The sequence below is a fragment of the Stegostoma tigrinum genome, chromosome 6, assembly GCF_030684315.1.
Source record: "Stegostoma tigrinum isolate sSteTig4 chromosome 6, sSteTig4.hap1, whole genome shotgun sequence".
NCBI classification, from domain to species: Eukaryota; Metazoa; Chordata; class Chondrichthyes; order Orectolobiformes; family Stegostomatidae; genus Stegostoma; species Stegostoma tigrinum.
This window is the reverse complement of record NC_081359.1, coordinates 79,916,217-79,929,942: the sequence shown is the minus strand read 5'-3', so window position 1 is coordinate 79,929,942 and position 13,726 is coordinate 79,916,217. Positions and strand designations below refer to the sequence as shown.

Below are 13,726 nucleotides of genomic sequence, written 5' to 3'. Positions count from 1 at the left end.
TTTACAGAGGCATATGAGAGCATGGCTATCACCATGAGCATCTGCAAGATGAAGGTCCTGGCCTGGCATTATGGAGCGAACCCCCAATCACTGAGGTCCACAGCGACACCTTCGAGAACACTTAACACTTTCAATATATAGGGAGTGTCCTGTCAGCTAAAGCAGCTATTGATGAAGAGATCCAGCATCACCCCCAGCGTGCCAGCACAGCCTTCAGCTGCCCGAGGACAACAGCATCACATTTGGCACCAGCCTCAAGGTTTATGGAGTTGTGGTGGTTCCTGTCCTCCTGTATGGCTCTGAAACATGGACTGTCTACTGCAGACACCTCAAGGTGCCTGGAGCAGTATCACCAGTGCTGCCTGTGCAGGATCATGTGAATCCACTGCGAAAAAAGATGTACCAGCACCAGGCCAATATCCCCAGCATCAAGGTACTGACCACCCTTAATGGGCTACAATGGACTGGGCATGTCATCTGCATGATCGATATGAAGCTTCCCAAGCAGGTGCAGAACTCCAGGTTTTGAAACAGCAGCTGAGCCCCAGGTGGACAGAGGAAGCGCTTCGGTGATAGCCTTAAGGCCTCCCTGGTGGAGTGCAGCATTCCCACAGACACCTGGGAATCACTGGCCCCAAACCATACAAAGTGGAGGAGGAGCATCTGGGAAGGCATTTGAGATTAACTGTTGGGATAAAGATGGAAGCCTGGCAAAAACATGGAAAGGCACGTGACCACCACCTTCCCCAAGTGTAGCAGAGCCTGCTGTAGCTGTGTCAGTCTGTATCCTCACTTACTGACTCACGCTTAAAGTGAAAGACAGTCATTCTCATCTGCGAGGAACGACCGGTGATGAATGACAATTTCCCCTCTCCACATTCCTGACGAATTCTGCCTATGTGTTCAGTTCCTTCCTGGATGAGCCATTTTGATTAGTCAAAAGCCCGGAACCACACCCCACCCGTCAAGTTTGACCTCTTCAGGGTCATTGCATATGCGGGAATCTGTAAAAACGATCCGCTTATTTCATATACAGTACATATAGAAAGATAAGCATTAGGTTCAAGTTATTCTTTCTTTCTCACCAGAACGGAAAACCTAATGCATCCGCCCTCCTCAATTCTGATTGACTGTGTTGGCAAGAGAGGCTACAGCAGCTAAATTCAGGTGTCCAAACACAGGCAAAGTGTATACGCTAGTGAAATTGGTGAAGGAGCGACAACGCGTTAAGCGGTGCACGCAGAAGGGGGGTGTGACGTTGCCATTGATAGCATGCAGAGTCCCTGGGAACCGCCTCTGTAATAACGGGGGCAGGCCGGAATCGGCAATGCAACATTTTACTTAACATCTTTCCCTGTGAGTGTGTGTGTGTGTGTGTACATGTGTGTTTGTGCTTTGTTTTTTTTGCACAGTGTGTGAACATTGCTCGCTGCTGCACTATCGCCGCTTCAGTCTGAAGCCAGTGTGGTTGGCAGCAAGCTGCTGCAAAGTGGAGCTTTTCCGCCCAGGCAAGGTAAGCGCCACGTTTTAATTCGAGCTTTTTGTGTGTCTGTGCGGGATTCTGAAGGGGCTCGAGGCTCTCTGATGACCAACTTTCCATAAATTTTATTTATAAAACACTTCCTTCCTGGATTTGGTGCTGATCGGTCGGGGTTTGCCCGCAAACAGAAATTTTCTGAAGGCTTCAATGGAGAAATAGTAATTGGCACATGGCTGCTAGTGAAAGCCCCTAGTTCAGGAGGATGATGCAATTACTCGATGTAAACACAACGGCTGAAACTTCCCGACACTTGGAGGCAAAACAGTGTGTTTGTCCCCGGCATCTGCCGTTACTATTTCTCCTCAATCGTCTTTTTAACCAATTGCAATTACAATTGCTTCAAATAATCAATTAGATTTTAGTTTATTTGGAGATGTGTAGCTTACAGTTGACGACTCGCATTCCAGATGGAGCGAAAGATCCATTCTTTCGGCCAGATGCAATGGGGTATTTCATTTAGTCATTTCTTAGACGTGGGTTTGCAGTTGGACAGTTGCAGTGTGCCAACAAAATAAGTTTACGTTCTGGGTATTGGCCTGTGCTGAAAATGAGGATCTCAGCACAAGAGTCTTACTGTTGGAAGTAGCACCTTTTAATGTGTCAAGACTGGAAAATTAATTAAAATATTTGACACAACCATTTTTATGTTCTGTTGTACGAGCAGTCAACAAGTTAATCTTGGTTGCAACTTGATTTGTATTTTGTTAATAAAAAGCAAGATATTATTAATGGAAATCAGAAGTAAAAACTCGTGCTTTGTAACTATTGAACATGTTTCATTTGATTCAGGTTGTGAAATAAAAGTGTAAATTAAGCTTGCAAGCCATGAATATTATTATTGTTATTATGCCATATTACCAGTGGTGTGCTTTTATTAGGTTTTCAATTTGGAACTAGATGCAATGTTGGTTAGAGATCAGATGTCGCTTTACTTTCCAACATGGTGTCAATGTGCTGTGTTGTGACATTTCTTATTTAGGGCATGTTTTAAAAAATTAATAATGCAGTAACATCCCAAAAATTGAAAGCTGAGAATTGCACTGCTGGTAGAGTGCCTTGCTTTGTATCTTGTCTAGTTCTGAAATCCATAGCATACATTCTTCAGTCTGGCAAACTGCTATCAAACCAAGGTAGTCCAAGCTTCTGAAGGACAGTCACAGCTGCCCGAGTGAAACATCGGTCTATTTACAGAAAACTTAGTACCTGCAGAGAGAACCTCGGAGAGGCAGCAACAGGAGAGAAACTCAGAATAATGATTACTCCAGGAGTGTGCGATCCGGAGGTCTCCTCATTTGTAAATCTATCCCATATTGCATCATCACAATAGTGCATCTGGCAGTATTCTATGCTTTAATGCTCATTTCAGGCAATGGAAGCCTTCTCATTTCAAGCAATTCCCTGAACTCGAAGGTCAGATGCAGGGAAATGCTCACTGTACTCTGTATATTACCCGTGTGGCAACGTTCCTATTTCCCACACAAAATGTCCACCAGTGAGAATATGGGAAAAGTGACACTTTTGTCTTTGTAGATCTGTGCTGCTCTGTAACTACATGAGAACTGTTAAAATGGATTTCATGTATGATTCATACAGCTGTAATATTGAAAGTTTTCATTTTCTCAACCTAGGATGATTTTAAGCTGGGGCTGCAATTGTGATTGGTAAACTCCCCACAAAGTTCAAATCTGTACAGGAATGGCGTATGAAAAAAAGCTTATAAGTCAAAAACTTTGTAGATGTTATTGTAGATTGTTTACGGGTGCAGCTGAATGGTTTGCACTGCTGCCTCACAGCACCAGAGACCGAGGTTCCATTCCACCCTCGGAGGACTGTGTCTGTGTCGTGTTTCCATGTTCTCCCCGTGTCTGTGTGGGTTTCCTCTGGGTGCTCCTGTTTCCTCCCACAGTCCAAAGATATGCAGGTTATGTAGATTGACCATGCTAAATTGCCCATAGTGTCCAGGGATGTGCAAAGTAGAAAGGTTAGCTATGGGAATTGCAAAGTAGAGGGAAGGGTCTGGTAGGATGTTCCCTGAAGGGCTGATGTGGATTCGATGGCCTCAATGGCCAGCTTCCACACTGGAGAGTTTCCATGTATGTGATCAGTCAACATCGTGTTATGATACACCTCTGGAACCTGAATGCTTGCTTTGTAGGGAGTGTCTCTGCATGGTGCTGCTGAAGTGCCTTGAACTGGCATTCACGTGTATTCTGCCAGCAAAGTTGTTAGGGAGAGAGACTGGTCCGCAGTTGTACGGTAAACCAAACTACTTTAGAATAATAGGAGTTAAGAGAAGATTTTGTTAGAGGTGTTTAAAATCGCAAAAGATTTCAATATTGTAAATGAAGACAATCTCCCCAATAAATGAGGGTTTGAGATAATTGGAAAATGAATTTGAGCTGGCATAAGAAACCATGGTTTTTATGCAGCCCATGGTTAGGATTTGGAATGTTCTGCCTGATGGGCACGTCAAAACAGATCCCATTATCGTTTTTCAGAAAGGAGCTATTTAAATACTTGAAATTTTAAAAGTGCTGCAGTGTGGGAATATAGCAGAGCCAACTGGATTGCTCTTTGAAAGAGTCAGTACAGACCTGATGGGCTTAATAGCCGCCTCCTTAGAATTTAGAATTAGGTTTATTGTCCTGTGGACTCGAGTACATGTACTTGAGTAAATTTACATTATTCAAGTAAAATTTACAATGTTACCCCACAAGCCAACATCTTGAGTACAAGGTACCTAGATACAAATCTTAGATACAAAATAGAGAAATAAAAAAGATACCTTGACCTACAATTATTCATGGTATAAGTGAGTAAAATAAGAAATAAAGTTCAAGTGATAAACCTTGTACTCTTTGTATATATCAATGCAGGGACCTCCCACATGTGGTGGGCACTGACTGTCTGCTCTGGTCCCAAGACCAACAACTGTGGTGTATTATTAGCATAGAACGGTACAGTACTGGAACAAGCCATTTGGCCCACCATGTCTGTGCTGACCGTGTGCCATTCTAAATTAATCCCATCTGCCTGCGCGTGGCCCATGTTCCTCTATTCCCTGCCTGTTTGTTTGTCTGTCTAAGTGCCTCTTAAACTTTGCTAACGTATGTGCTTCTGTCATCTACTTTGGCAGTGAGTTTCAGGCATCTCCTGCCTTATCACTCATTTCCTTTAAACTTTCCACCTCTCACCTTAAATCTATTTCCTACCCTGGGAAAAAGACTTTGACAATCCAGCTTATCCACACCTTTTGATAATTTTATATACTTCTGCCCGGTTGTCCTTCGGCCTCCAACGCATTAATGAAAACTATCCAAGTTTGTCATACTTCTCCTTATAGCTAACACACTCTAATCCAGGCAACATGGTGGTAAACCCCTTTTGCAATGCCCTCAAAGCCTCTACATTCTTTCTGCAACTAGGACTGCACACAATACTCCAAATGTGGCCTGAACAAAGTCTTACGTAGCTGCAACGTGCCTTGCCAAATTTTATACTTGGTGCTCCGACCAATGAAGGTAAGCAAGCATACACACCTTCTTTACCATCTTATCCACTTGTTCTCTGAGTATTTTAGGAGGGGAGGGTGGTTGGGTGGATGCAGAATATCTGGTTGGTTTCCTCTAGAATGTATTCGAGCTGCAGGGGAAGCTGCGGAACTGGGAAACAGTGACTCATCAGTCATCAAAGGGAGATCAAGAAGAAGGTGCTGCAGATACCAGCCCTATCCAACTGGAACAGATAACAATGAAAGCTGCGGGGGGAATGCTGATTCGGGAACAGTAGGCAGTACAAAAAGAGGAGGTGGATGAGTGTGGGGACGGGTGTAGTGTGGATCCATGAGTACTAGTTGTAGTCAGGAAATATGATAATGAGGGATTAAATCAAATCCTTTGGTAAATTCTAAGTTGGGTTTGTAACCTAGTGTAAGAATAAGGGATATTTCAGCAGACTGGGAAGGGGGCTGATGGAAATGGAGGTGTAATTCGAGTTGACTGGCCATTTTGGGACACACAGCATAGTGAAGTAATGTGGCAATGTCCTGTTGCAGAAACAGAGCATTTGGTCCGACCAGTCCATGCTGACCAAGCTTCCGGCACCAAATTAGACCCATTTGCCTGCGGTTGGCCCATGTCCCTCTAAACCTTCCTAATTCATGTAACTATCCAAATGTCTTTTCAATTTTGTAACTGTGCCCAGGTCTACCACTTCCTCTGGTATTTTATTCCATATATAAATCACTCGCTGTGTGAAAAGGTTGCCCCTTCGGTCATTTCTAAAGTTTTCTCCTCTCACCTTTTTAAAAAACAATGCCCCCTAGTTTTGAAGCCCCCACTGTGGGGAAAAAGATCCTTGCATGATTGTATAAACTGCTGTAAGGTCACCCCTCACCCTCCTAGGTTCCAGTGAGAAAGGTTCCAGCTTATCTTTATAAGTCAAAATATGTGTCCCCCCCCCCCCCCCCCCCCCCACTCTGCCCTGTCCTGTCAAGACAGTGTAAGTTCTATATTAAACACAGGAAGAAAAGCAAACATGCTGGAAGCTCAGCAGGTCTGGCAGCATCTGTGAAGAAAAAAATCAGAGTTAACGTTTCGCGTCCAATGACCCCTCCACAGTTCCGAGGAAGGATCCATGGATCCAAAACATTAACTCTGATTTTTTTTTCTTCACAGATGCTGCCAGGCCTGCTGACCTTTCCCAGCACCTTCTGTTTTTCTTCCTGATTTGCAGCATCCTCAGTTCATTCGGGATTTTATCCAATATTAAACTGATCAATTCACTAATAGCATTGAGGTCTCGTGGCCCCTCTCAAAAACAAAACACCATTGGGTCAGTGAACAGGCACCTATTTTGAGATGACAGTTTGAGCAGTTGAGCAAGAATGGAGCAATAACAGTTGTAAAATCAAGTACTGCATTTCTCGGCATCCTGCTTTCAGCCTAACCCCTCCGACTGCTGTTTTGCTCAGGACAATTATATTTTTAATGACAGTCAAGATACTTGTATAAACACTGTACAATGTCAGTGTTGTGTACACAGCCCTCTATAGCTCATCTCATGGGCAGTGTTATTCCTTACATCCACAATTCAGTAGGAGGGCAGATTTTGGGAATATGTGCTCATTGATGAAGTTATTCATGTCTCTACTTGCAACAGTAAATGCTTTTAGGTCCATAAACTGTTGTGACACGTCAATCCGATGAATTCTGCAGCAATATTATGCATTTACCTGACAAGGGGTACAGCCAATTCGGTTGTTATTTGATTATCTGGGAAGTTCACCTGGAACACAGTCGTGATGTGGTTCTATCAGATCCCACCATCTGTGCTCTTTCAATCTTCCACTGCACTATTAGGGTGGTACAGTTAAGGATAAGGGGAAACGTTCACATGTTGCTCAGCAATGGCCCACAGCCAAACACAGAGGAGCAAGAAATTTGCAAAGCGATGCACAAAATTGTCAAGATGCCATTATTATGTATAATGTAGCAGTATTATATTGGTAGGCACTTTAATAGATTTTAGATGTATCCCTGAGAGAGTGTCCAGCTCTCCAGCAACAAATGGCCGATTCACAGAAAGATCTTTGGCGCAAATGGCCAGCAAACATGCCGTTGCTGGAGTTGGCTTGGATGATTGAGGTGTGTCACGGGTGATATTATGGTCAGGCATCTCACTCAAATCAACACAGTGACGTTACTTTCCCAGCCATTCTGTAGCTTGGGACTGTACCATTACAGGGACATTACAGTTCCACCACAGAGAGAGAGAGATGTTGCGTCAGGCTCATCCCTTGAGGCAGACAATGACATACAGCAACCGCCCAGCTCAATTGATGAACCAAGTAAAAGAAGTACTGCTAACAAAGTAAGAAAATGTCAAAGAAATCTGAAATTAGGATCTGCATTTAAATGAATCTTGAGGATGGTAACCTTGTGGTTAACATAGGGTTAGACTGATCAGGGAAATGGTTACATGAATGAAAGGCTATGGAAGGATGCTTTCCATTTCATGAGCCCTTGCTATCAGATTTGAGACACAAAGGTGCTGTACCACTCGACAAAAATAGTCCTGAGGAAGGGTCATTTAACTGGAAATGTTAACTCTGATTTCTCTCCACATGGGATGCCAGACTTGCTGAGATTTTCCACCAGTTTTTATTTTTGTCTCTTATTTGCACCAACTGCAGTTATTTCAGTTTTTATACAGAAACCTGAAATGGAATGGGACCAGAGACCTTGTTGAAAGGACAGGTAGGGCTACGGGAAGCACTTTCAACAAGTAAGACAGAGTGAGAACTCTTGTGGAAATAACTTTGCACATCTCCACTTTCCTTTATCTTCAGTTATGTTCACATATTTGGTGGATAACAATGAAATTAAGCATAAAATTACAATTCAAAAATAGAATGAGGGGAACAGCTAATTAAGTGAATTAAATCACCTACAAGGAATTCTAAAAAGAATGGAAGAAATGCCTTGTATCGAGGAATTAGATGAAATGGGATTAACTGAAATAATGTAGAACTGAAGTCACCAGTCCGACCAGAATGAGGGCTGCTTCGTCCTAGAAAGACAGACGATTGGTGAATATATTTTGAGGGGTGAGGTTGAAAAGTTGGAATCTTCATGGTAATGCCAGCTGGTGCAGGAATTGAACCCAGCCACCCTGTTGGCATCATGGTATCATAGACAAGCTGCCCAGCTAACTGAGCATGGCTATATGGAGAGTGGGAGAGAACTGAAGGAAAAAAATGTGTAGTCAAATCTATGAATTGAATCAAATACATGAAATGATAATAATCATCTATGCCGAAACAAACTGACAAGAAGAGCAAGGGAAAGGCAAAGTAAGTAATCGAGTACAGAAGCCTGTCATCACTGAGGAATTTGACAATGGGAGCTCACCTGGAGCAGGTAAGTAAGTAATTATGGGGGAGCATTTGTGCAATAGCAGTCATACCATCAAAATGTTTAAAATAGTAATTGTTCTTTAAGAAAAACCTAGATGAAATGGTTAAGTATTGGAGGAAATAGAAGCTTTTGAAGGGATGAGAATGGAAATGCAAAAGTAAGCTGGAGGGAAGGGCAGGAAAAAGATGGAGAGGTAGTGGAAACTATTTCAAAATAGTGATTAGTAGAAATATATTCCTCTTCAACATAAAAGCAAGAGCAAACTAAGCAATAATGAAACATGCAGGGTGAATAGAGACGAGGCTAAAATTGAAACCAGGGCTAAAGGTATGTGTTAAGTGCATAAACGGGAAAAGTGAAGAAGTTGCATGAGATTATAAGATTTCTTTGGGGAGAAAAGACTCAAACAGCAAGAAACTAAACATTACTATTTAGGAATTGTGCCCCTATTTCAAATATAATTTGCAGCATGTTAACAAAAGTTTCTTAAAGGCAATAGTAGTAGCCTTTTTGGTAAATACAACAATTCACCATTTTTGAACAAAAACTAGCATCAGAAAACTGGTGGACTGCTAATGTTGTTCCTGTATTTAAAAAGAATGCATGAATAAACCAAGGAAAGTAAAGACCAGCTAGCTTAATGATGGTCATAGGAAGCATAATGGAATTTTTATTAAAAGCCGAGCAGAATAATCGTTTTCTAAAGTTGATCAAAGAGGAAGGTTATGTTTGATGAACCTTGGGAAATTCATTGAAGAAGTAACTAATCTCTGAGAAGAGTGATGGAATACAGGTATTATGCTTTGATTTCTAAATTTGAGTTCTGAATTGGCTAAATATTCCGCTCACGTTGAACCTAGCTGTTGGAGCATGAAGCATCTAAACCACTGGGCACCTTGTTTCCTAGGATTGGAATTTAATCTGATTAGATATGTTCACAGATTTGTCTAAGATTGCTTTCCTTGATTTAGCTGTGCATACACATTTCATCAACACAGTGATGGGTTTTTCCAGTTGTGGACTTGGTAACAGGAATGCTGAACAGCATAATGTGCTTGAGTGCTATGTGAAGGCTGTCACAAGGGAAGTGGTGGTTTGATATTGCAAATTATTTGCTGTTGACCTTCAAACATAGTTTGTACCTTGAGTCATGATTTCAATGAGGTAAACAAAATGGACAGTAGCTAGCAAATGCGACATGCTATTGGTCAGGGATGCCATACCATAAATAAGTATTTTTGTTTATGTCTGAGAACTTCATGAGAAAGTTTGGCCAGGCTGGAGAAATTTTAAGCCTAGGTATTGAATGTTGAGCTTGCATGTGGCTCTGACATCCCATGCCCAGGAGGCAATCAAAGAAGGCAATGAGGGAGAAATGCAATTGTGCTGTTTGGAAATAATTAAATGTCTAAAATGTAATGCATGCCATACATTTTGTGCCTGTTCCTACTCAGTGTTGTCTTGTCGAATGAGTTTAATGCTTTTGTCTTCCATAAACTCAGATCTTCCGTCCATTTCTGCCGGCGTTATTTAGTTGGTATGTTGAGGTGGACAAACCAAAATACCATTTGCCAGTTTCAAACTGCACTAATGTAGGTTCCTTCCTGTTCAGTTCATTGTGAAGGTTGGGAATAAAAAAAGATATAAATTGAATAAGTGGGATTGTAGGTTGAATGCTGTACCCACCCAAAGAAATTAGATTGGACCAGAGCCACCTTGTGGGTTGGGACTTAGTCATAGAGTACAGAAACAGACCCTTTTGTTCAACTCATTGATGCCAACAGATATCCCAATCTGACCACGTCCCATTTGCCAGTATTTGGCCTATGTCCCTGTAAACCCTTCCTGTTCATACGCCCAGCCAGATGCCATTTGAATATTGTAATTGTGCCAGCCTTCACCACTCACTGTGGCAGCTCATTCCATACACGCACCACCCTCTGCATGAAAAAGTTACTACTCTGGTCCTTTTCAAATCTTTCTCCCCCTCTCACCTTAAAACTATGTCCTCTAGGTTTGGACCTTTCTACCCTGGGAAAAAGGACCATGGCTATTTACCTTGCCCTCAGTGATTTTGTAAACCTCCAACAGGTCATCCCTCAGCCTCCGATGCTCCAGGGAAAACAGCTGCAGCCTACTCAGCCCCTCTCTATAGCTCAAACCCTCCAGTCTCAGGAGTATCCTTATAAATCTTCTCTGAATCTTGTCACGTTTAACAAAATCTTGCCTATAAGGATGACCAGAATTGTAGTTATTGGCATTAATTCTATGAATTGGCACATTGATATGGGGAAGGAATTTTGGTGGGATGACTAACAATGGACATCCTGAAACAGCATTGTAAAGGGGAAAGCTGGAAGCGTTCATTGGGGGTGGTGTGGATTTTTGCAATACCTAATGAAGTAAGGGAATTAAATATGGAGGCTTTTAAAGTGTTGGCATCTACACACAATTGCATTAGTGATGAGTGTGAAGCCTGTTTCTGATTGGCCTTGATTGCAGATCAGGATCTCCCAAAGACACATGAACTCAATGAAAACTGAAAGAACTGCGGATGCTATAAATCAGGAACAAAAACAGAAGTTGCTGGAAAACCTCAGCGGGTCTGGCAGCATCTGTAAAGAAAAAAATCAGAGCTGATGTTTCGGGTCCTCAGAACTGGTAGGGATCACCGGACCTGAAACGTTAACTCTGATAGTTTTTTTCTTCACAGATGCTGTCAGACCTGCCGAGCTTTTCCAGCAACTTCTGTTTTTGTTACACTTTTGAACTAGCTGCTTCCGCATCTTTGCTGTCATGGCTGGTGGGAAGAAGTGGGACCTGGTAATCCTTCTGGGAGTGCTGTTAAATTATTTGTCTGCTTTTTTGGCATTTATTCATTCACCAGATACAATTGCAAAGTTACAAATCTGTTGAAGAATACAGATTGACTGGTCCTTGGTGCAAAATCAGTGTTTCGATTATATGTGCTAATTTGGTATTAAATGGGTGCAAACAGTGATAGGACTACAATATCTCTCTCTGTGAAACAACTTTTATTTGTGTACATTTGTATTTCCAAACAGAAATGAGTCTTCATTCCTGGTTTCTGCTGTAATTGACTGTAATTCTCCACTTCAAGCGTGCAGCAGACTCTTGACTTCACATCTGGTAAGTCATGTAAATGTAAGTTTTCTTTCTGGAGATGGCTGTCGGACTGAGTTGGGTTGTTTGTACGCTATTCTTGAGCTTCTCCAGTACACGGACCTGCGCCTCCAAAAAAAAATGGCAGGATGTCTGTGGAAGAGATGCTACTCCTAGCCATCTGCCTCAGTTTTCCTGTCTTTGGTTATGGGTGCTTGACGTCATAATGTTCCCCTGAAGCCAAAACTGAACGGCAAATCTTTAATTCTACTTTGAATTTCGTTCCGTCTGTATAATTGAAAGCACTTGGTGGTCTTCTGATTCTGCCTTCCATGATGAATGGGATATAACCCATTCAGCTGCATTGCCACTCGCTGTCCACAGAAGAAACCTTGTCTTAGAAACATTGATTTTTTTTTCATGGTCTCATTATCATAAAGTTTTAAATATTCTAAAGCCCTACTTCACATGCAATGATCGGTTTATATGAAATAGTTACTACAGTACTATTTACCTGTGGAAGTTAAATAAGAATTACAACCCACAAATATGTTGCTGTTAGCCTCCGTATGAGCTATGATCTCAATCTTATATTCCTTTTATTTCTCCTTTCTTTAATGATAGATGTTACTCTTAAATGTGGGCATCTTGGACATTGTTTCTGTTTGTCACATACTGAGCCCATTTATTCTAAATTCACTTGCATTTAATGTTATAGCCATACCCCTTGTTCTTATCCCCAAAACTGCTGGAAATGGTTTCTACATCCATTTTTTTCCCCAAATTACTTGAATTTCCTGTTTTAATGAAGATAGACCTAATTTTTCAAATCTTGTATTTATATTTATTTATGCTTGGCAGCAATAGTTGAAATCTGTATTGTACTCAATTGCATTACTTTGACATCTTTCCAGTAGCACGGTGCATAGAGCTGTGTTCATTCGACCCAACAGCAGCAATCACTTATAGAATGCTTTATCACAAAATAAAATGTCCAAATACACTTGACAGGTGTCAAATTTGGAACGTATTAGCATTCAGCAAAAGTGGGAAACTTTAGGGTGAAAGATATGAGCTGGAAAAGGAGGAGGAGAGGTTCAGGGAGGAAATTCTAGCACACAGAGCTCAAATGGCTGAAGGCATTACCAAGTGAGATGCACAAGGGGCACTCATTGGAGGATGGAGATCTCACGGTATTGGTTGTAGAGACAGTAAAAGGCAAGGTCTTGAATGAATTTAAACCGTGATTAGAATTTTAAATTTGAGACTCCCAGCTGCAGCCTCATTAAAGCTTGTGTGTAGATTTACCATTGTGTCTGACTTTTAAAATTCTGTAATTAATGCCATGCGATGAAATCTTCAATCCATTTTTCCCATGGTCTTCTCTACTGAATTGCTGCTTTATTCTCCCTGTTCCCCTTCCTTCTTATTTAAGTAACTTCTCCATTTATTGATTTAACTCCTATTTGGCCCAGCCACTTGGTTATCCACCGCAAAAGGAAATGGTTCCGATTACGTTTACCCATTGTGTTCCCATATGCCTTTATGCAGTTTTTCTTCATCCAGCTAGACAGTCTAATCTTGACACAGATTTGTGACAACCACTAACTTGCGTTCTAGATTCCTTTCTACCTTTTCTTATTCTTGAAATATAGTTTTCAACTGTTTATTGACCTGTAATTTGTTTGAGTCAAGAAAGTTACAATGAAGGCTTTCAAAAGTTGTGCATATTTTTCCTAATCAATTTGTTAGATGTGTTATTACACAGTTCTGGAGTAGGTGGGATTTGAACCCAGGCCTCTGGTTCAGGAGTAGGGATATTATCCATGTGCCACAAGAGGGCCTTTGAGTCCTTCCTTATTTTTGCATTTGTTCATGTGATATTCCAATCATCTCTCGATCAGTGATATTAGGCCTTCTGACATATCCACTACATGATGTTGCATCCTCAGTCAATTCGTTGCCAGTTGTAGGTGCAGTTTTCCCATTTGTAATTACTTGCCATTTATTTAGATAAACAAAGTAATTTTACGTTAAGGAATTTCTCCTTACAGCAGAATAGTGGCTTATGGTTGTGCTAATTAGTTGATTTTCTAGTTAATAATTAGTACAAGTCTTTTAATATTCCTGAGCTTTGTAAGCATGC

At 41.4% G+C, this 13,726-nt stretch overlaps 1 protein-coding gene across 3 annotated transcripts in view; it reads left to right on the top strand.

The window, feature by feature from the left end:
- The first annotated feature begins 1,002 nt into the window (after nucleotides 1-1,002).
- LOC125453191 (high affinity cationic amino acid transporter 1-like) overlaps nucleotides 1,003-13,726 on the top strand; it is a 140,793-nt gene continuing 128,069 nt past the window's right edge. Inside the window, exons 1-3 of one of the 3 annotated variants that reach the window (XM_048532422.2) lie at nucleotides 1,006-1,513; nucleotides 4,966-5,061; nucleotides 11,523-11,607. The gene's annotated coding sequence lies outside the window, so the exon portion shown is untranslated. Of the gene's footprint in view, nucleotides 1,514-4,965; nucleotides 5,062-11,522; nucleotides 11,608-13,726 lie in introns of all 3 variants that reach the window. The other 2 variants (XM_048532423.2, XM_048532421.2) reach the window with 2 other exon arrangements.